Source organism: Acipenser ruthenus, chromosome 2 (genome assembly GCF_902713425.1).
Source record: "Acipenser ruthenus chromosome 2, fAciRut3.2 maternal haplotype, whole genome shotgun sequence".
In the NCBI taxonomy this organism is placed as follows: domain Eukaryota; kingdom Metazoa; phylum Chordata; class Actinopteri; order Acipenseriformes; family Acipenseridae; genus Acipenser; species Acipenser ruthenus.
The window spans coordinates 97469550-97492824 of NC_081190.1; the positions used below are offsets into that span (position 1 = coordinate 97469550).

The 23275-nt window shown below is 38.4% G+C and overlaps 1 long non-coding RNA gene across 2 annotated transcripts; it reads right to left on the bottom strand.

Moving 5' to 3' along the window:
• Positions 1 to 10767: 10767 nt before the first annotated feature.
• Positions 10768 to 13024, bottom strand: LOC131705332 (uncharacterized). Of its 2 annotated transcripts, none has more exons than XR_009310303.1 (3): positions 12962 to 13024; positions 11461 to 11531; positions 10768 to 11286 (listed from the first exon to the last, which is right to left on the bottom strand). It is a non-coding gene; the product is annotated as an uncharacterized LOC131705332 (long non-coding RNA). The 2 variants fall into 2 exon arrangements; XR_009310308.1 differs by lacking the exon at positions 12962 to 13024 and adding an exon at positions 12082 to 12283.
• Between the last annotated feature and the right edge of the window lie 10251 nt (positions 13025 to 23275).

Consider the following 23275-nt stretch of genomic DNA (forward strand, 5'->3'; position numbering starts at 1 on the left):
GCCTACATTTAAATGTTTATTTACTAAGTACAACTATATTTGAACATTTAAATATGGTATTTTTAAGATACATACATCTGTCTGAATATGCTGGATAAAAAAAGGAAATTACATTGTCAATGCAGTATTGGATATAATAATTAATTATTATTATTATTATTATTATTATTATTATTATTATTATTATTATTATTAATAATAATAATAATAATAATAATAATAATAATAATAATAATAATAATAATAATAATATTTATCCTACAGTAATTCAAGACAAAAAACACAAAAAATCCATCTGTTAATATTTCTTTAACTCTGACCTTGGAAATTACCGGTCAGTCTATCAAACACGACATGCATCATGATCAAAAAAGATATGGTAGAGACATTACTCACTTAAAGGCTTCACATCTTTCCATGCTATGCAGTACAGAGTTTGTTACTTCCTTCCAGCATTACATCACAAAAGAAACATCAATATACTGTCAATTCTTTTTCAACTATGGACTTTTAAAGTATATAATGGCACCATTTTACAAAATATATATATATATATATATATATATATATATATATATATATATATATATATATATATATATATATATATATATAAAGAAATAAAAGGACAACTGAGAAATTATATTTGTAGAATTTTATTCCCAGAAAGAGGCTAAAAGTAACATTGCAAAGGCATATAGTCGAAACGTTTGTTGTTGGACTTTTACAAAGTTTATTTTTGCATTTTCTAAATTTACCATCTTTGAGTGTTTTTATAGCTACAGATGAAATACCTATGGCATCACAAAACCCACTTTGTTAACTGAAGACACTGAGAAAAACTTACAGTCAAAATATTTGTCATTGATTTTTACAAAGTTCTTTTAGTATTTCTAAAATTATTGTCTACTATTCAATTCATGAAAGAGCTGTACATGCACCAGCCTGGGGTTAAATCCTACTTTGGTCATTGGTGATCTCTCAGCCCAGTCCTTTCCCCTGAATGCCAATCATAATAAATAAAGAGTGCTACATTAATAGAACTGGTTGGGAAGCCTGCTGTGCCACAAAGGTAGACATGTAGCAGAAACCAACCATGAAGCTGTGTCCTTCCCCTTCTTCATGAGCAACATTTTAAATTATCCAAGGGTCCAGGGCTTTTTAAATGGACAGATCCGCCTCGAAGCCCAGTAATGCATTACAGTGTAAAGGCTTTGCGACAGGTGCCAGCCCCCTGCACTAACCCCCTGCTGATAAAAGGTGGCATGTGCCTGTCTCCTTTCACAAAGCCACAAGTAAATAATCATCAGTTTACACATTAAGAGTATACTCCTGCCTACAAATTGCAGATTGCTTTCTGTAAAGAGTCCTACTTTTCTGCGAACGCAACCAATTCCACGTCCGCTAAAATTGCCTCTCTTTTCTTAATAGAATGGCCTTCCACAGTGCAGCTGTATGTAGTGTAGGTGGAAGGCTTTCATCACTGTAGTGCAAGGCAGTTACTACTGGTGGGCTTCACTGTGGTTCACTAACAACTTAATATAGCACAAAGTTTGTTAAAACTGGCAGAGCTGCTGAACTCGTGAGAAGCAACTAGCTTTCTGTTACTGCTCTTAAATAATTTAAATTAGGTTTTGTAATAGTAAAGGAAATAGTAGCTTCAAATGTCCTGAGGTTTTTTGCAGTATTCTTACCTTTTTAAAATTGTTTTCTGAGTGGTTCTTCTGCATTAAATATTGTTACAGTCGATTGTTTTATTTACTGAAGTCCTATATTCAGCAGCTGTTCAGTTCTAGTTGCTTAACAAAGACATAAAGGTATGTAATGTAGGCTAGATCACCCTAAGTGTCTTTATATTTTTAAGTGCCAACACCATCTAGCACAGAACTGTGTACTGACAGGACAGAATCCGTAACGACAGTGTATCACACAACACTGTTAAACACATCTACATCAGGCAACTATCGCTGAAGTAAAGCACATGAACCTAAACAGTATTTGAGTAATACAATAAGAACCACTCAGGATGATTTTAGACAAGCTAAGGATACAGAAATTAAAACTAAATCTACTTACTCTTTAACATATTCTTTTTTTCTTTTAGGAAACAAAGAATTGCTTTTACACTGAAGTACATGCATAGTGAATCTTTCACATTAATACATAAGCTACACAGGCATAATATTACCTTCCTGAACACGTGGTAAATACTGGTGAAAATAGGACATTTCAAAGTATATATTAAATACATGGGAAATATGGCTTGTTGGCAGGGCATTCTTTTTTCCTAATTTGGTTCCCCCTAGTGGACTTATTCTTTGCAAGTTTTTACATTTATACCTCACTCTCTATAGTTCAGAGTACTGTGCTGTGTTTAAGGTAAACTGATTATAAAGAAACTACCTCTGGAAAGAGAGTGCATACATACAAATGCAAGTTGGCTCATTTGCAAATCCCTACTGTATGAATGCAATACTTTGGAAGGGATCAAATCCTTGGACATTTTGAGATAACTATGTTTTAGGAATATAATCAATAGTTTATAATCGTGTGAAACTGGTGTTCATACTGGCAAAAAATGAAATTCTGACTACTTAATGTTATATCTTTAGCTGGTACAGTACACTGGGTTGGGTTAAGCAATATATTTTAATGAAACTTTTTTTTTAAAAAAAACCTTTCATAGGTAAAATGAGAAAATCTTCGATATTAAATTGTAATACATTGTGATAAATATATCTACATACAGTCTAACACTGTAAATACCACTTTACAAGGACTGAGCAAATATGGTGACAATTACAGGCAAAATAGGCATTGAAACACTGAAGTGCCAGTAAAACAAATATGCCTGTTTCCTCCAGAACTATATATATATATATATATATATATATATATATATATATATATATATATATATATACAGTATATATACAGTATATATATACACACATATTGCTCTAGGTACAATAATTGCACTGGTCTTAGTTATCAACCTGTTCATTCAGTACAGTTTACTACACTGTACAACATTGTAATAATGAACACATTGCAACATTGTTTCCTGTAATGTGCTGTTTGGTGAAGTCTAGGCTGAGATTATGAGTGTTTGCTCCTAACTTAGATGTTTTCAGAGCTTAACAAAAAAGAGATCAACCAGAAATGATGTACTGTGGCCATATTTATGATTAGCACTAATTGTGGTCTATCAAATATTACCTTGGGTACGTAGTCCAAGAACAGTGCTAACCAGGGTCTGTGAAACCAGACATACATGTTTAGTTATAGTATTATAGCTATTACTACAACCGTTTCTGAAAATGAGCCAGAAATCTTCAGGTTTTGGAATTTCAAACATGAAATCAGAATCTCGTTAGCATTTTAAAGAGTGCAGCTCTTCATCTTTACAGTGCGCTGTGAACTACAAAATGACTTTAAAAGAAACAGCCTTTTTTAAAACTTTTAGCAATTTAGTATATGCCTTTTTATAAAAAAATAATTAAAAATAAATATAAAAAATAAAGCTCTTATACTGTATGTTCAGAGCATAACAGAGCTACTCTGAATCCTTTCTGCTTGGCCCATTGTTAATACTTGGTGCACTCCATTGATTGTTTTAGGAGGTTTCCTGTCCATGTGGCAGCTTTCCGTTTTAGTGTGTTTTCTAATTGTTCAACGCATGTCCGACTTTGATGTGCCAGAGCAACCAGCTGTGCAGAATACAGCCATTCTCCTTGTACTTGCTGTTTTAATTGGCAATAAACATGTTAAATAAATAGTTCATTCTGTACCAGGCTAGTTAAGGGCATGTGCATGCAGGAACCGTTTCTTGGTTATTGGCTCATTGTGGTTGTTGTTATGTTAATTGAGGCTAATCATCCAATAATTATCCTTCAAAGAGGAAGAGGGAAATACCCACCAATTAAGAGCACTTCTTTAAAGAGCAAAAAAGAAATGACTGTCTTTGACAGGCTAGCCACCTGCCATGTGGGTGCGTGCATTCGCAGGAGATTGAAACGGAGGTTGCTATTGATATGCCCCGCAGGCAAACAGGTTTTATTTACATAGACACACAGACTACAGCTCACGTGACACTACCAGCAATGGGAGTACACACATGGGAATGTACGAAAACAAAAATAGAACGCTGTACAAAAACTAAAAAATAAAAGGTGACATGAAAACGTTGTGCGCTACTCCTAATGCATGGAGGTCCCGCTTATTCACCTCACTCACTATACCTTGGTGGGATCTACAATCCCTGAACTAATCTTCTTTTTTCATTACTAAACAAACCCTGACTGGCTACTCGCCTGGCCGTCGGCGGTTGTGGTTTCTTTACGTTCTGATCCCGGGTCACTCTCATGGTGATCAGAGGGTTACAGCGTCTTTAGGCCTCTTTGTCCGGGTAGCATGGATGATGTTCAGCCTGTTGTCCTTCGCTTTGCAGCAGCCCTGAGGTGAATAAACAGGACCTTTTATTACCTGATGTCCCGCTGGAACACACCTACCTGCTGATTAGATTCCACAGCTGGTAATCACACACCACGGGCAGGCTCTCCCAGGAGCGTCAGGTGCTTCATTAATTAATTATGATAAACACACACTATGTACAATATACATTTACACACAAAAACCCTCTTCATGTGCTCCTGCCCTGCCACACTGTCCAATGAGCAAACGGAGCAATAGATTTCCTCTAATAGCAATCTGTTACATAACAGGATTTGCTTTCACTTTCGTACTGCTACCTTATCGCTAATCAATAGGTATGTAAATAAAAAAATACAAATAAAACAGAGATTCTTTGACTTGAATATTTGATGAAAAAACCTGCTGCGTAAATATGAAAAAAATTTGAATAATTTAAATAAAGAAATATCACATATTTACATGCTAAATAACTCTGCTAAACAAGATAGAGTTTTTATACTTATTACAAAGTACAATCAAAAGAATACCTTTATGCATTAAAAAAAAAAAATTATCTTGAAAAAGGGGGATATATGATGTATGGTAAGTGATGTGATTTAAGAAATTGAAACCTACATGATGATACAGTCTTGGTTTGTTTTAATTTTAATGTGTCCATGTTACAGTGCTATGCTGCAGTTTTACAGTGGGCTGCGATGCTGATACCAATGCAACAGACAGGTGTTGTTGCTTTCTGTTGTTTTGTTGTGCAATACAGCACTGGACAGGAAATGAACCCACTCAGCAGCGTTCTTATTCAAGTCGATCCTTCAGGCACCACACTGGGTGCATTCGATCAGGACTAGGGTTACCACACGTCCTGGGAAAACTGGGATTGTCCCAGTTTTTAGCCTTAATTTGGTTAAATCGTCCTGGCTTTGCTACTGTAAGGATATTTTGTCAAGTTATACTGTTTGAATTATTAGAAAGACTATTCCTTGCAGTCATGTAGCCAGGCTGTATTTTGGGGGGTTGTATGAACCGGCATAATGTAGTTCCTAGGAGAGGTGCAAAGGTGGTCTCACAGCCATTGTCTTGAAGAGGTGGTGATTGCTTGTCCTGAAGTGATTGATGTCTTCAATGGTACGCACCCACTCTTGGCTGCCTTTTATTTAAATCAATCATCATATTGTTTGCCAGACATGTCTCCCCTCTCATTGCCATTGTTGCCCACCACACAATGCTGCCACCCCTATTTGTAAAGTCTGATTGCCCTCTTTTAGTCTTTTGTCTAGCAAGACAGCCACACCACATGTATCTGCATGCTGGACTCACTCACAACCAACATTCGAGTCCTGGAGAGAGCATGCTGCTCTACAGTGGGATGTAACCTGCCCAGTATATTACAGTATATTGATGTCTGTAACTAATGTTTCAGGGGTCAGAAAAACTACATCTACATTGACATCAGCTCAGACATACCATCTCTGTGCCATGGCAGCTCAGAAAACTACATCTACACTGACCCCAGGCTCAGAAACTAACGCTCTGATGCCATCTCTGGCGCCTTGGCAGCTCAGACAACATCTGGAGGCCAGGGTGGGGTGCTCGAATACCACCTGTTGAGACCTGTAGGTTTACCGGCAGCTTTGTTGCTCAAGATTTTACCTGCTGAGACATGCGTTCTGCAAAATGCCGAAGATGCTGGTGAAACGAGCAGCAAACGTAAAAGTTGTTCAACAGTGGGAAAAGTCTGACTTCGGTTGTCAGTTCTCCCATTATTTTTGCGGCTTCAGCAACAGATCTGTACTGATTTTGATGTTTAACATTCGTTGGATCATTAGTGAATCCTGATTGAGTTCAGAATATTTACTAAAGATGCCATTGCTCTCGGCATGTAGTAGTACATTTTCGAATGCTTGGTGGTGCTTAATGTCGTTGCTGTCAAATCTCTTTGACAATTCAGATTTTGCACAATCAATAAACTCAAGGTACTGTGGTCGGCAATGTTCCAGTTCGGTTGCGGCTTCATAAGCTGTAGCGGCAAAACCATGCTTAAATTCCCTTTGCTACCAACTTCTTCATGATTTGCACCTGCAGCAGCGGATTCCTCAGAAGTAGTAGGCTGACACTGTAAGAAAATAAATAAATCTAGCTATAGGTTTCCTATTTGTTGTAGCTTGTTGTTTCATTACTATTAGACCGTTATAATTTATTGGAAAAAAAAATCCTACCTCATTAACATTAAGTTTTCACTGCTACCATCTAGTTCTTCCACTCTTTTTTTTTTTGCTGGTGGCTTTCAATTTTTTTTTGAATATTCATTTCTAAAATCAAAACCATTATTGTACACATCAACTTAAGCATGCGTGCAAGCAATGATATGTGTCATGTTCGTAGGTTCAGACTAGTTAATTATGTATAATAAGGAGGGGTGGTTTATCTGGTGCGTTCCAGTCCCAACAAAACAAGTTACTTATATGTTTAAAAGTATTCTGAATCATAAAACCGTTTAAAAAGATTGTTAAGGGGTCGTGAAAGTGAGGGGGACAAACACATGTACTGTTCCCCCATTGAAAAGAGTGGAGGGGACTTTCCCCCTTGCCCCCCCCTCGAATTGGCATGCATACACCCAATGTTTAACTTTTAAATTATGAGGGTGTTATTATATATAGTAATTTTAACTGCTTCACAGTTGCTACAGCTTCAATGAATTGAACAAAAGTCAATTTTTTTACTCCGGACAAGATCCCGGACACATTATGTTGCAGGCCCAAACCGACACATGCTATCGGTGACCCAGTCAGTCAAAGTTATTTTGGAAAAATAGGAACTGGTCCCACGGCTTCACCTCTTACACACAGATTTTTAAATACACTTTTTAAATCACATGAAAACAAACAAACAAACAAAAACAACAATTAAATTATCAATAACGTGCTAAAAATAATGTTTTTACAAGTGTGGAGGCCATACTCTTTCTTTTCACATAGAAGTAAATAAAAAATATTCAAATTATAATAATTACATCAGAACCAAAACATAATACTTCACATGTTTCAAACATTTTCTTTGTGTTCCAAACTGGTCATGTGACCCCACGCCATATTCTTTTTTACTGTTAAAAAACCCCCCAAAAAAACAGGCATTAAAGGAAACTTACATTTAAACAGAAATATTTACAAGGATATTTATACATTATTATTATTATTATTATTATTATTATTATTATTATTATTATTTATTTCTTAGCAGACGCCCTTATCCAGGGCAACTTACAATTGTTACAAGATCTCACATTATTTTTACATTATTTTTTACACATTATTTTTACATGCAATTACCCATTTATACAGTTGGGTGTTTACTGGAGCAATCTAGGTAACGTACCTTGCTCAAGGGTACAGCAGCAGTGTCCTCCCACCTGGGACTGAACCCATGACCCTCCGGTCAAGAGTCCAGAGCCCTAACCACTACTCCACACTGCTGCCCTCTAGCACATACATTGAATAAGAATACAAAAAATACTGTTGTTTGATGTAGTTGGAACAATTATGTGCATTTAGACTGTAGGATTTAAGTGTGAATGAAAAAACAGGTACTGGCTCTCCAGAACTGTCCATCATCAGTTGTGTCTGCATGATGCACCTGGACTGAGGCACTCAAACACCTAATTATGGGATATTTAAAAAACATGTTTTTAACTATATTCTTTATGAGTTAGGGACTTTAATTTATAGATTTTATTCACTTGGCAGAAATGAACTTCCTATAGATCACCGTATCTATGCAGAGAATTCAAATGTTTCTCTTAATGGGAAAATCTGATACAAATGTGATCCAGTGGAAGCTATGAAACAATTTTATTTTATTTTATTTTATTTAAAAACATAAATAATAAATGTAACAAAATGCTTTCGTTTTGTAGAAGTCGTTCTTTTATCCATGCCTTGGCATATCCAGTGAAAAATAATATTACAAATATTGTTTTTGTTGTGTAAATATACTGTTATGTATACAATTGAGCGTGGAAATTGTAAGCACAATATAATGGTCTTTTCAACACGCTCTGAAATAAAATGCTCTTTGAACTTGTTTTACAAAATAAATCTTTTCGATTATTTTCCTGAGGTAGCTTATTTGTCATAAGTTCTGGCTCAATTTAGCTTGTCTGGGAGGTGAGCCCTTAACTGTAGAAGGGTCCCCTTCAATTACTACTTCTCAGTACTAAGAAAAATGAGCCTGCGAGAGAGCACTTTTTGATCTAGATGTAATAACTCAGACATAAATAACTGGGCTTGTCCAGAAAGGAAGCTTATGCAAAATCTATCACTGCTTTCAAGCTTTATGCGATCTTCTCATTTCAATGAAGGCCTCACAGGATGATATTTTAAATTTTTTGACATCAGGGGAACGTCAATGTGCTGTAATGAACAAAGTGAAGCCGCCATTTTTCTCTCATTATTCCCTTGCTCAGAAACCCTGAAGTGAAAGAACTGCCCTACAATTGCACTCCCCTTCCTGTCGAGACCTGGATAATTTAGTTCCTTTTAAAGACACCTGTCTTTGTTAGGAAACCAGCACAAGTTAAAGCCACAGACGGTTGGCCACATTAAAGGTATAAAAATATAAAAGACATGCACGAGCAAGAGCAGTGCACTACGGACCACTTTTTAACGTGTTCCTGAAAATAACACGACAGCGGTAAGAAATTAAAGATACTTTCACCTCTGACTATAGCATCTACTTTGACTTCAGTTCATTGCCGGAACCGTATATATACTGTGTCCTCAAATAGTAAATTTAGTATTATTTTTATTATTTGTTTTGCAAAACTAAAACGCTGTTTCACTTTCATTGCATTTGCACTTTTATTAAGTCTATAATACAATGATGCATTTACGAGATTGTGCTTCAGTTCATTTGATTTCAGATAATGCATTTGTTATCTTTTCTCTTACACAAAAACATATTATATGTATGTATTTCCCCTTTGTGTAGGTTCATAATGGAATTAAAAATGCAGTAAACAGACATATTTCTAGGTTGACGCTGCACAGTGTATTGTTAATGTGTTTTCCTGCATCCATAATGAATTATTTTAATTTTGGTAAATGAAGTGGTATTAAGTTATTCTATTGATGTTTTTTTTGCTGTCAATTAGTCCTTCTGTCATATCAGTCTGATATATCTGCCAGTTTCACATAAGGCAATTTTCGATTTGAGCCTTTAGTGCCTAGTTTTACACTGAATTACCAGGTGAATTCATTGACATTGCTTGCAAACAGTGATGGCGTGTTCTGGGAAGCAGTGGAGATTAGAAGCAAAGCACAGAATATTTAATCACACAGCGACTTTCTGATATGAATTAAGAAGCTCTAAAAGTATGATTATGTACTATGTATAGATTTTATTATATCTTACAGTGCAATAATAGGACAAAAAAATGTACTGAATGATAATACCTGAAAATACTCTTAATATTTTTAAATAAAAGTAGACTGTGTTCTGAAAATTTGAGCCTCCCGTAGCACAAATTATCATACACAGCTGTAAAACTGAGCCTCCCTGAAAAAATGAGCCTCTCTTGACATAGCCCATCTGAAGGGGAGGAACAATTTTTCAATTATATCTGATAATATGCGCCTCCCCTCCATATGGACTACCTCAATTGAAAAATATAAGGTAGCCTATTTGGAGGGGAGGAGTCATTTTTCAGACACCTTAAAAATTATGCCTCCACTCCAAACAGCCTACCTTATATTTTTCATTTGCGATGGATCATTTTAAAGAGAAGCACATATAACAAGACACCTGAAAAACTGCACCACCCCTCCAAATGGGCTTCCTTAGGAGACACCTCTGAAAAAATGCCTCCCCTCCAGATAGGACCCTGAAATGAATATGAAGTAGCTCCTTTGGAGAGGGAGAAATGACTGCTCAAAATGGACTACCCTGTATTTTCACCGAAATGAAGCCTGACAAAAAGTAAATCCTGATGATGGTGATTTGTTGGGAATGGGATGCAAGGGCTTTGTGGATACACCGTGGTTGCTGTAGGAGATTTTTGATTGTCTGGTGCAGTGCATCGCAGTCTACATCTTGAGGAAGTTGCATAACATTTCTAATTGCTAAATTGACAAGTCTATTTTCCTGTTTGGCACTTTATACTTTTGGAAGAATTTTATTTAGATATTGTGATAAACTGTCCTTGTTTAACCACATTGGTGGGTCGAATCACAAACACAACACACAGGGAATTCCAAGTCCAAACATTTTATTTACAATATTTACACAAGCAGGTTTAGGGTTAGGGTTAGGGGTTAGGGGTTAGGGGTTAGGGGTTAGGGTAATCCAGATTTGTAGTCATTTCATTGTACAGTTCCATATCCAAGTTGGGTTCTCATACACATTACACAGTTTCACCCAGCAAGTCATCCAAAAACAGGTCATACATGATTCACAATAACTCGGTTTCAAATACTCTCTAGGACACCTTCTCTATTTACCTCTCTGCTTCTGCAGACCTAAATACCTGAGGTGGTGCTCTGTCGGCATAGGCAGGTTAGCTGCTCTGCATTCTGCACGGTGATTTCGCTAAGTGAAGCCACCTGGAGCCATCAACTACACTTAAATCACTTTAGAAATACCACCACATTTTGAGACCATTTTGTATGATAACTTTTTGCGAGCCGTTTGTATCTTCATGTATTTGGATTATGTCAAGACATTGACACACACGCATGTAAAGACATTTTCTATTCATTTATTGTACATTTTTTGCACATATATGTAACTCCACTATTTTCTAGTTCTTCAGCAGAGTGGTCTGTGCAATCAACGTGCCCATCTGTAGCAGACATCACCCTGTACCTGAAACAAATTAACAGGAGTTACTGATCTTTCCTTTTTAAATATGACAAATACGTGTATTAGCCAGCAATAGAGAATAACAAATTCTAATAAAGATTTTATTGAATATAAAGTACAGCATGTTAAAATACTTGTATTGTCAAAGATATACAATACAATGTATTGTATATGTACCATGTTGACAAAGCCTCTGCCTGATTGCTCATCTGTTCTGTTGCAGATAACACAGTAGTCATCTATGTTACCTGTGAAAAGCCAAAAAAAAACCAAAACATCAAAATGAAATCCCAACAGTCCAACAAAAAAAAAAAAAGTTTCCAAACAGCCTGACTTTCTGTCTCTGTCATGTTCGTGAAATTCCTACAAATTTAGATTGTCTTTAAATTTCAATTGCAATACTTTTATTAAGTGTATGCAGTCGTAACTCAGGGCTTAGTGGGTTAAAACTAGTACACTTCAGTCAAAACACCAGGTAGCCCATTTGGAGCAGACATTTTTATCCCTTCAAATGAGCTACCTGGGCTTTAGTGGGTTAAAACCTCAAAAATAAATATATTCTGAACATCATTTGAGTTCAATTGTTATTATTGACGAAGTATATTGGCCTACAAACAATACTTTCAAGTAGAAAAGATGGGTACAGTTCACTTAACTCACACACTAAAAAATAGAAAACTCAGCCAAATTTGTGCTTGGTATGCTTTAATAGGTCATTTAAACAACAATAAACTGAGGAAAATACAGAAATTGTGAATTTATTTATGAAATATAGGTGAAAACATTACTGCATATTACCTTTCAGTTCAGGCGGTGAGCGTTGGATGTACTAGCCACTAGGCCGCAAGAGGGTGCAAAATAATGTAACACTTAACTCACACACTCAAAAACACAAAATTCTAGCAAGTTTTTCATCCTTGACCTTTATTATATTACATTTAAAATAAAATAAATTCTAAAGTTATTTACAAAAATATAGTAAAACAAAATACAGCTGCAATTTCAGTCCACGCCACATCATATGCGACTTACACCTAACCCCTAAACCTAACCTCTACCCCTAAACCTAACCCTAACTGTCACTATCAAACTAACTCTGTTACTCTTATTTCAACGCCATTTCTTTTGCACCCTCCAGCAGCCTCTAGCAGCTACTACATCCGACACTCCTCACCCTGAAGTAAAAGGTAATATGCAGTAACGATTTAACCTATAGTTCATAAATAAATTCATAATTTCTGTATTTTCCTCAATTTATATGTCTTGAAATTACCTAATAAAGCTTAAAGAGCAAAATTTTGGCAGAATTTTCTATTTTTGAGCGTGTGAGTTAAGTGTACCATAACCGAAAAGACAATCGATTTTAAAGACAGATGATCAAAAAAAACAAAAACAAAAAAAAACCCATTACATGCACTACTCAAAACCAGTATATTGTGAACATCATTTGAGTTCAATTGTTATTAATTATATTAGTTTACAAACAACACTTTCAAGTAGAAAAGACACCACAGATTTTAAAGAAAAATGATACAAAAAAAAACATTACGTGCACTATATATATTACTCAAAATCAATATATTCTAAATATAATTTGCGGACAATTCAATTGTTAATATTAACGGATAATTATATTAACCTACAAACAATACTTTCAAGTAGGAAAGACACGACTTACTTGTTTGATTAACAGTGTATGTTTTTGAACTTGTTTTATCTGCGCACACGAGGTAGATCAAAATTTTGGAGGCGTGTCAAAAAAAAGTAAAACACAAGGCTTTTTTTTGGTCAACCTGTTGTCTTTAGCCAATAGCAAAATATTGGGTTTTGAAAACTTTGTTACAGTGCTTAAACTTAGAACACGGTTTAAAGTAGTAAAGAGAAAGGCTCCTTAAAAGCCAAATACTTACTTGTTTACCATGGTGACATTATTTATTCCTTATAAAACTTAATGCAAAAGAGAAAAAAAAAACTTAGTCTATGATGATTGCAGTTGGATTTTGTGTGGGTGTGTTTATGCTACAACCTAACTTGCTTCCAATTTCTTATTCTTACTATGATTGACTGCAAAGACAACAGGGCTAACCAGTGATTGGATAATGTGCAGTTTCCTAGTAACTAATATTACTATAAAAAAATGACTTGTTAACTAAGCACAGTAAATGCCAAGTCATTGAAGACATTGAAAAGATTTATTCTAAAATATTTGTCATTGAATGTAGTGCGTTTCTTTGGTGTTTCTAAAGTATAGGTGTGGTAAAAACATGGTAACCTGCAAATGACCATGACAATTTACTGTGACATTTAAAAAAAAATTACTACAGTACCCTTGCAGCACAAACTAAAGATTCCTCACAGCTAACATGACCGTATCTGAATGTGATCAGAAAAGATCAGGTATAAATGCCTGTGCTTGCTCATTACAATTAATTAAAGCTAGGAAATCACACACAGAGACACAGAGCCACAGTCCAGGTAGCTTGTCCATGAATCACTGATTCCTTTGGCCTCTGTCTTTTTCAAGCATGGGATGCACAGTCCCCTGGCAGCAGATACAGACTATTTAAATGCTCCATTGGAGAGGGATTAAAGTTTATGCAAGGTCACTGGGGATGTGATAATTATAATCACAGGTTTTTGACTCTGCAATGACAGCCATTTGTTATTTTCACTCGAGTAATTCCTGCGGTCCTAGGATGTTGACAACCGTGCACTGATTTACTGCCCCCCCCCCCCAAACCACCCACCAACCCCCTCCCACCAAGCTCCAAAGCAGTGACTGCTCCGAAAGACTGAATCCCCCCCCCCCCCCCTCCCCCCCACTACTCCCTCTTAAACACAAGGCTTTCTTTTCAGTTTCACTATTACTGAGGGCCAAGAAATCAGAAATCCTGCCAAAAAAATATGGAACTGTACACAATGGAGAAAGAGGGCCAGATGAACACTGCATTTCTGAATACCTGATTTCAGTTAACTCTAAAAGATGATGTACACGTAGAGTTAATTTACATACACAGAGAAACGACAAGACCTACCAGACTGCTTATACAAAGACCCAACAGCATAGCCTAAACAAAGAAATTTCTGTGTAATGAGGCCAGTATAAAAATACCCAGAGCAAGCCACAGTAGGACATTCTTTATTCCCATGTAGAGAAAAAGTCATTTAAGTATTCCATACTGATTGCCTTAAGCTGAATTGGATTTGTAAAGAACCTGAAGGCTATGCATTTGTGCAATTTGCACACAAAGTGATCTGAATTGATCTAAAATAAACCCTTTAACTCTAAATGTGCAAAAAAAAAAAAAAAAAAGGACCAACAGATAATTACATCATTTAGTAAATTGATTGTTCTGGAGTCAATGCTAAAGGTTTTGGAAAAAGGAAAAACTGTGAGTGCTCCCTTTTTTAGGGGAATTGACTTTAAGATTACTAAAAAAAGATGAAATATTTTAAACACAAAGAGGTGAAAAAAACTAACCGTTTTAAAAAGGACAATGGGAGACAGCATTAGGGATAACAAAAGATTTCATTAAGGCAAACAAGGCTTAAGCACAAAATCAATACAGCATAATTAAACCAAGCGCTATACCTTAGCGGAGGCACAAAGTAAAAAAGACTTATTTGGGCTAAATGGTGGTCATAGTTATTAAGATTTGAAGATAAATGTGTTGCGGACACAAAGAAATTTGACGGCATTCAATGTGTTTTTTTTTGTTTTTTTTTGCTCAGGAATCTTTCACATTCAGGGTCAGTATTGGAAAGTAATCGCACTGGATCCATCAGTTCAGCTTGGCTGTTGTGAGAACAAAAGCCTTTGTAGAAATATACTGAACAGTGAGCAAACTGGCAGAACAATATTGGGGTTGGGTGAATGGATCACCATTGTTACCCATGTGTTAATAGTACTATAAACAATCAGAGGGATCAGGTCAGAACAGAATCATCATACTAGATGAATTAAGACTACAATATACTATTCCTTGAACAACATACTCCAGACTGAAGTTATAAAGCAGTTCATCTGCAGTTACTGAAATCTGACGTTGAGAGTCAAAACTTTGTACCTACAGGTACATGCAATGGATATATACCCTCGCAGAAGTTTAGTGGGGTAAGTTGCACAGCAAGACTATCCTTTTGAAGGTGTAGGTTCAAATCCAGCTGAGGTATATAGTTTGGTACACTAAACTTTGAAGCCCCTAGAAGACATTAGTCCACACCACAAAATCATCCCATTGGTTGACAGAAGTGTTGGTCTCTGTTTGAGCTTGGGCTTGTAATATGTTTAAAAGGGCAAAGGGTAGGCAGACTTTTGTCTCCACAAATGAGTGTGGTACCCCCCACAGGTCCGTTGGATTCTACGACAAGAGGTGGATGTCCACTATTAAATAGAGAAGGTTCAGATAGTTTTTCAGAGTTCAGAATATAAGCTGTTTTTTATACATATGGAATAGTAGCAAGCCACATCTGACAAGCTACTAAAGGCTGCACTTCATTGTATCATGGAATGTGCAACATGACTGACTGGTTTAACTGGGTGTTAAGGTAGGAATAGATTGCAATTCTCTTGCAAAGGCTTTTACAAATACAGAGCTAAAACACCACTTATTGCATAGACAGAGACCGCACACACACACACACACACACACACACACACACACACACACACAATGACATACACAATAGACATTACTTATACAGTATAAGACAAGATTCACTTAAATATGCAGGTACATTAACTACATGTAGTTTAACTGTATTAACCATTTCACTGGTTGCCTACGAGGGCTTGAGAGGAGGCGAAATTGGGAGTGAGATATTAAGAATGAGACAAGATGAGAGGATTTCTCCGGTTGCTTAGGAGGCTTGAGAGGGCGAGACATTTGAGAGTTTAAGAGTGAGATGAGTTTGAGGGATGGCAAGATTGAGGGCTGGAGTTTGGGAATGGTGCTTAGTAACATTGAGGTTAGATACTGATAGCAGGACGAGATAGGGGGCGAAGAGTTTTCCCTTCTCGTCGGGTCAGGCAGCATCCTCTGGCTGCTGGGCAACATCTAGAGGGAGACACAAGAAGAGCAAAGGATTAGTTATAAACACTTTCCGCCGGGTCAGGCAGCATCCTCCGACTGCTGGGTGACGTAAAAGTGAGAGAGAGCAAAGTTTAGACATATAACATACAACAAACTGACTCTCGCTCCTGACGGGTCAGGCAGCATCCTCTGGCTGCTGGGCGTTTAGTGGAGCAAGAGACAGGAAGGGGACGAACAGGACAAAAGGACAGATCCTTCGCAACTCAGTGAAGCATCCTCAGGCAGCTAAGCTGGCAGCTGGGCGGCGTGGAGAGCTTAGGAAAAAGTGTCTCGGGTCCGTTTAGGAGAGACAAAAACAGAGACCCCCCCCCCTCGGTCGGGGCCTGCTCGGCAGGTGGAGGCTCGGCCTACTGCATGAGGGGGCTGAAATGGTCCTGGACCTGAAATAGAAGAGAGGAGATGGGACAGCAAGGTTGAGGCCTGGAAGGATTAGCGCATAAGCAGCAGAAGAATAGGATGTGGCCGGGGGTCCCCTCAGGCCGGCGAGGAACAGCCGGGCGGCAGTGGTTGAGACAAGAGGCCGACCCGGACAGCCGGGGGAGTGAGACTCACTTCCCCCCAAAAGAGGACCCCCGGCTCCCTGCAAGAACCACACCGTGGGATAGAAAAGAGATCACAGAGCCGCACACATAGACAAAAGCTAGAAGAAAAGAGAAAAGACAAGAGATGTTAGTAGACAACCTATGCCTATAAGCCGTCCGCACTGTGGAGAAGAAAAACCACCCCTGCAGGGAGGAAACCTCTGGTGGGCCTGGCGGAGAGGGCGCCCCCCACTCCGGGCAAGCTAACGAGTGCTTGGTGAGCTGTGGCGATGTCTGCAGAGGATGATCTAATATAAAGTTCAACAGCTGAAGAGATCCAGCGCCCCATAGACTTAATCAAGCTCTCCGTGTATATAGCTGCTCCGATCCAGAATGAATGGGGGGAGAAAGTTCGAAGAAAGTCTGATCCGTGACAAGAGGGTGCATAAACGGGATGAGAACCAGTATCTCGTAAGTATAGATCTGGAGCTGTTGATGAAGAGGGGATCAGACGGAAGATACTGAATCCTTGGCTTAATTGGACCGTTTTTGAAGATCTGATGTGGAGGATAAAGTGGTTTCCGGGGATCTGAGAAAGATCGGAGCGCTTGAGGCCTAGAGCTGGGAAGCTGGAAGTTGATGGAGTTGAGAAATCCAAAGGCAGCGGTCAGGCACAGGGTTTCCATGATGATGTCGTTGAATAGGTTGAAGCATCCTTGCCGGAGAGCAGTGATGATACAAAGGAGAAGGTCTGTAGAGATTGGTTAACTTGATGGAGAGGAGGGGAGCAGGCTTTTCTCCATACATCTGAGCGTTCTCTCTAGAGATCCGCCATCTCTAGAACGGACGAGAGGGGAAAGATTGGAGGCGAAATTGATACTGAATGCTCACTAGGTAGCATCTAAATAGAGGAGGGGGCTAAATGTAGAGACAGCCTGAGGTGAGTGATGAAGGTAAGGAGGTGCTGTAGGTTGAGGTATGAGAGATCCGTTTTTTTTTTTTGTTTGTTTACTCGCAAAAGTGAGTAAATGAAGACCAGGCAGTCGAGTAGGAGGAACGGGTAGATGGGGCGAGAGCGTTCTCCATGAATCCACGTGCTGATTGAAGGAGGCCGGAGAGAGAGTTATTCAGTTGAATATTGTTTTGCTGAAGGGTGGTACGAGACGAGGGTTGGGGTCTGCTCCTCGGACCAGGTTGCAGAACTTCTGGATCTTGATGTAACTGTCTGTTTTGAAGTCCTGATGAATAGGAGGAAGTTATTTCCGGGGACTTGAGTGAGGTCAAAGTGCCGCAGGCTGATGGCTGGGAAACTGGAGATTCCGATGAGATTGGTTGTCTTGATGGAGAGGAGGATGCGAGACTCTCAGGCGGACCTCCGGGACCTCCGGGATTGAAGGGGGGGGGGGACGGAGGAGGAACTGGTGCTGGATACCTGAGAGATAATTCCTGATGGAGGAAGGAGCCAGGTTAAGGGATAGCCTGAGGTCTGTCATAAAGGCAAGGAGGTGCTGGAGGTGCTTTTTTTTTTACTGCAAGGTGTAGTATTCTGTAGTAAAATTACTACAGCTGGCCAAAGTCCAGTATCTGGGTGCACGGAATGGTTCACAAAACCTCATGGTTGAAATGGCTTAACGCTCCGAGTCTATCCATTGTATTCCCCTTGATGTCCTGGTAACTCTTGCTTTTTTTTTTTTTTTTAACGGTAAATCACTGGTGTTGTCACGGTAAGTTCACAGGGTGCACTCTGTTCCTTCAGGAATCCTGCAGAGGAAGTGCTTCACAAGAGCAGTTAGACATGGTACTTCCAAGGTCAGGTCATTGATCAAGCAAACTGATAGGATGGATAGGAGTGTTGGAGAAGGGACAGAGATGAGGCGGCAGAAATACTGAATTCTGGAGATGTAGGCTTTAACGGTAGTGGGGGCTAAGTGAAGAGAATCCCTTGCATGGGCGATGGAAGCTAGAATCCGTTGCTCATTAAATCAGAATGGGATGTATTTTGTTTTGAGTGCAGAAAGTTGTAAATGTTTTCCATCCATTGGTAAATTAAGATTTGGTCGCTGGGGCTAAGGGTGTGGCCATGTAGTGATGAGCAGATTGCAGAAGGTTGGAGAGTGTTGTATTTAGTTGAACGGCAGATGTTGGTGTTGCAGAGTTTGATGAGGGCTGAAGTGGCAGCTGGACCTGAACAAATATATGAAATCGACTGCCGAGTTGTTTCTAAAAACGAAGGCAGAGAGATGAGATGCCGACCATCCTGTGTTAGTTAATGCGGGATTGATCGGCGGTTTGCTACCATCATGTCTGTTTGGAATGGAAAAGGTGAACTCATAAATCAAACAGATTTCCAGTCTCGTACCATGTATTAAAGCTTGTAGTATCTGAGAGGATGAGCGGACATATGACTAAATTGCTGAGGAAGTCAAGCTCTCCGTGTATATATATATATTTAGATCCAGGTATTGGAGGAAAGCTGGAGTGTTGGAAGCTCTGGAGGAGAGCAGTTGCAGATTTAAACAGTAAACTAAAGCCACTTTTGTATGCTGCAATAGTGAGCAGATCTGAAGAGGGAGCCGAGATTTGCTGTAATAAGGAGATATTAACAGTAGAGGCAAGATCTGCTGAACGGGCAGAGATCTGAGGGAGTAGACAATGGAATGCTGTCAGTAGCGTGCAGTGGCTTGCTGCAGAGAGCAGAGCTGCTGGATGTGGTGGAAATTGGTATGTGAGAGTTAAGGCGTTTTTAGATGATGTCGGCGATGGGGCTGCCTTTGGGCAGAGATGAAGAATGCATAGATCTGAGGCCGCTGCAGAACCTGAGAGGATGGGAATGCGTTGCTCGGAGGCTGCTGCAAAACCTATTGATTTGATCAGGAGCAGTCTAAGAGTGCATTGTCTATTGCGGGGTAGGAGGACGCTTGACTGAAATGTTGATAATCGTAGCACATAGTTTCCGTATGTGACTGGTAGCTCAAATTGAATGAAATGGACTTTGAAAGTTATATTAAGTGCCTTGATAAAGTTGGGGGCAAATGAGGGAGTGCAAATCCGGGAACAAGAAGGTTGCAGGAATGGCCTGATGCAGGGAAGCTGGAAATTAATGTGACGGTGGATTCTTAACATCTCAGAAAGCTGATAAGCTTGGCTTCATGACGAGGTCCTCAAGGAGAGGGGTTTGGATTTGAAAAATTCAAGTTAATGTAATGTAGCAAAAGAGGTTGAGGCAGGAGGGTACTTAGAATCCCTTGGAATGACAACGAACTGCAGGAATTGATAGAAGGTTTGGAGTGTGCTAGATTCGCAGCGATAGCAAATCAGCTTAAATTATGTAGAGCTTGTGGTGTTATGCTGCCATCTAGAGGTTGCGATTGGAATTGAAACTATTGGCTTCAGTGAAGCAGGGTAGCATATATTTGGTTAATGCGATTAAAATCCTTGTCTATGTGTAAAACATTTGCTTTAGAACAGTTAGTGATGATATAAGTAAGTTAACGTAGGTATAGAAGAGGAGCCTGCAGTATTTAGATGTCACAATTCGGCGAGTTGAAGCTCTCATGTTGCAAAAGCGCAGCAGCAGGAACCAGAAGATTGCAGTAGTGAGGCACAGGCTCGCATTGCCTGTTAAAGCTGCCTGGTTGCCGTGGCAACTTACCACGCCCAGTAGTCACTCGATGAGGCGTTGCCGTGGTAACCATGGTCTGTGAGGCGCCGGTGGGAAAGAGTTGCAGTACAGCAGTGATGACGGAACAGTCTTTCTGATGAAAACGCAGACCAAGTTGTGAATGTCACTGTGCTTTGAACGGTGAAGAGTGAGCAGGTAGGAAAAAAGCTGATACTATCTTGCGAGCGCTGAGCAGAGAAACGGCTTGCAGTGAAAGGAGCGAACAACAAAAAACAAACACAAACAAGGAAGCGGAAATAGTGCTGGATTAAAGTAGAAAAAGAGAGCGAGATAGACAGGAGGGGCAGCCAATAACATACGTGGAGCAGTGCTGGCCCTGCCCTAATAATTGACGAGGCGAGCGCTGCATTGTGTGATTGGCTGGAAATACTAAATGAGGCTGAACTGGGATCAGCTTCCACCCGGAAGAGATCGCTGACGCTACCGGGCAGGATGCCACAGAGGGAAGGTAAGACGGGCTAAAGAAAAGGATATAGGATAAGAAAAAAAGCAGCGCAAAGCGGGAGAGAGCCCTCTACGTCATCCCCCGAATTACGCCTAAAGACTAACATTTAATAATATGTGTTACATTCCCAGTTCTTTGATTGCGAGGATATTACTCAGGAAACTGACATTGAAATAAACTTCCAGCGAGTGTTTGTTATGTATAATGACTCTATCCAACATGTATTTAATAAAACTTTTTGTTGTTTGTACACGTAATAAAATATGCAAGTACAGTTTATCTGGTAAATATGAATGAAATAATAATTTCTTTATACAATGATGCTCCACTGGTTGCTCATTTAAAGAAATGATTGAACAATTGTATTATTACAGCACCCACTGTCATTCCATATTAGCATTCTACTATAATTTCCAAATGTCTAGCATGGTATAGGGAAATATAAATTAATGTGTTACACCCTCCCTGGCAATTGAGTTAAGTGACATTTTTTGAAACACAGGTCTTCGACAACACTACAACAACATGGGTGATTATACTGAAGAAGAAGCACATCATGCATTAGAAAGTGAAGGGGTGGAAAAACAACAAACCCTTGATGTCAAATACTGTATCCAGGCCTTGTCAAGGTCTCCACCAGGTCAAATCTTTGGCACTGACCTGAATTTCAGTGGGGTGATTCTAAGGTTAAGTACAATATACCTAAGGGCTATTATGGTTAAACTCATCTTATCCATATAATTGAAAGAGCCAAGTCAATACATGTTGTTGGCTGTGAGACACGATCTCCATTTTATCGCACACAAGTCAGATTAATTAGGTGTTATCAATTAATGGTCTAGTAAATGTGAGCACCTTTTCAAGTCAGTTTTGCAAATGGTGTCAAGTACATGCAAGACCTTACGAGTCATCCTGGAATGAAACCCTTACCTTCTGGGAAATTAAGTAGCAAAGGTTCCTGTTTAATATTCGTTTGAAAAAAAAAACCTCCAATAAAACTGTCTCTTTAGAAGTTTTTCTTTTGCTTGTTTTGTTTTTCTGGTACATACTTAAGTTAGCGTGAATATAGTTGACTTAAAAGGAATACTTGTGTCTTAACCATCACTATTCCTAGGGTCAACAAAATCACCATGGGAGATTGGGCTTTTTCTTGTAAAGCTCCTAAATTGTGGAATGCTCTGCCTGAGTCTGACAGGGAAGCTGAGACCAATACAGTTTTTAAGTCAAGACTGAAAACTTGCTTTCATAAAATGGCTTTCTTGTCTTAGTGGGTTTTAATGTAACTTTTATATTGCTGCATTTATTATTATTATCATTTATGGATGTGTGCATGTAAGTATATTTATTGATGTATGCATGTGTATGTGTGTGTGTATATATATTTATTATACTGTTTGAATATGTTATTTAAATGGTAGTATTGTGGCAGATGTGTAATATGTTTTACATTTGTACAGTGCTTTGAGATACTACTACTTCTACTGTGTAGAAAGAGCTATAAAAATATAAATAAATAAATGTAGACGTTATTTAAAGCATTAGAGAATACAATGTCATTTTTACAACAAACACATTGCTTTTGTTTATTTTTAGATTTAATGATAGGTATCCTGGCTCATTAATCAATTGGGGGCATTCCTAATAAGGAATCACTACTGTTAAGTAATATTTGTGATGTTTATCTGCAAATTGGGAGACAACAGGATGTTCTGTAATGAGAAGACGGTAATCTTTTTCAGATTTATTTCTTAACCGTATACATTTTTTAACCGAATACCAAAACTATTATAGTCATTTGTTCAAATATCTGTGGGAGCCTTATGTATAATCAGTTCTGGTTGTCTTAATATAGTAACAGGAGACCACATTACAAGTAGCCTACAGCAATCCAAATTGGATCTAACAAGCACCATTTCTCTCATAGATTTCAAGGATCAGACATGTATTGTGATAGAACTACCCACTCACCCTCTAAGAGGGTCTTCCTCAGGGCAGGGTTTAGGCACATTGGTGAGAATACTGCTGTTGCCCATGGTATAGGCTAACAGTGTTCAGATCACTATATTCTTACACCAGTGCAGGCACATACAGAGGGTATTCATAATCATGGAATAGGCACAGGGTTATTGAAATGTATATATTGTATATGTATATATTGTATATATGTATGTATATATGTATGTATATATGTATGTATATATATATATATATATATATATATATATATATATATATATATATATATATATAT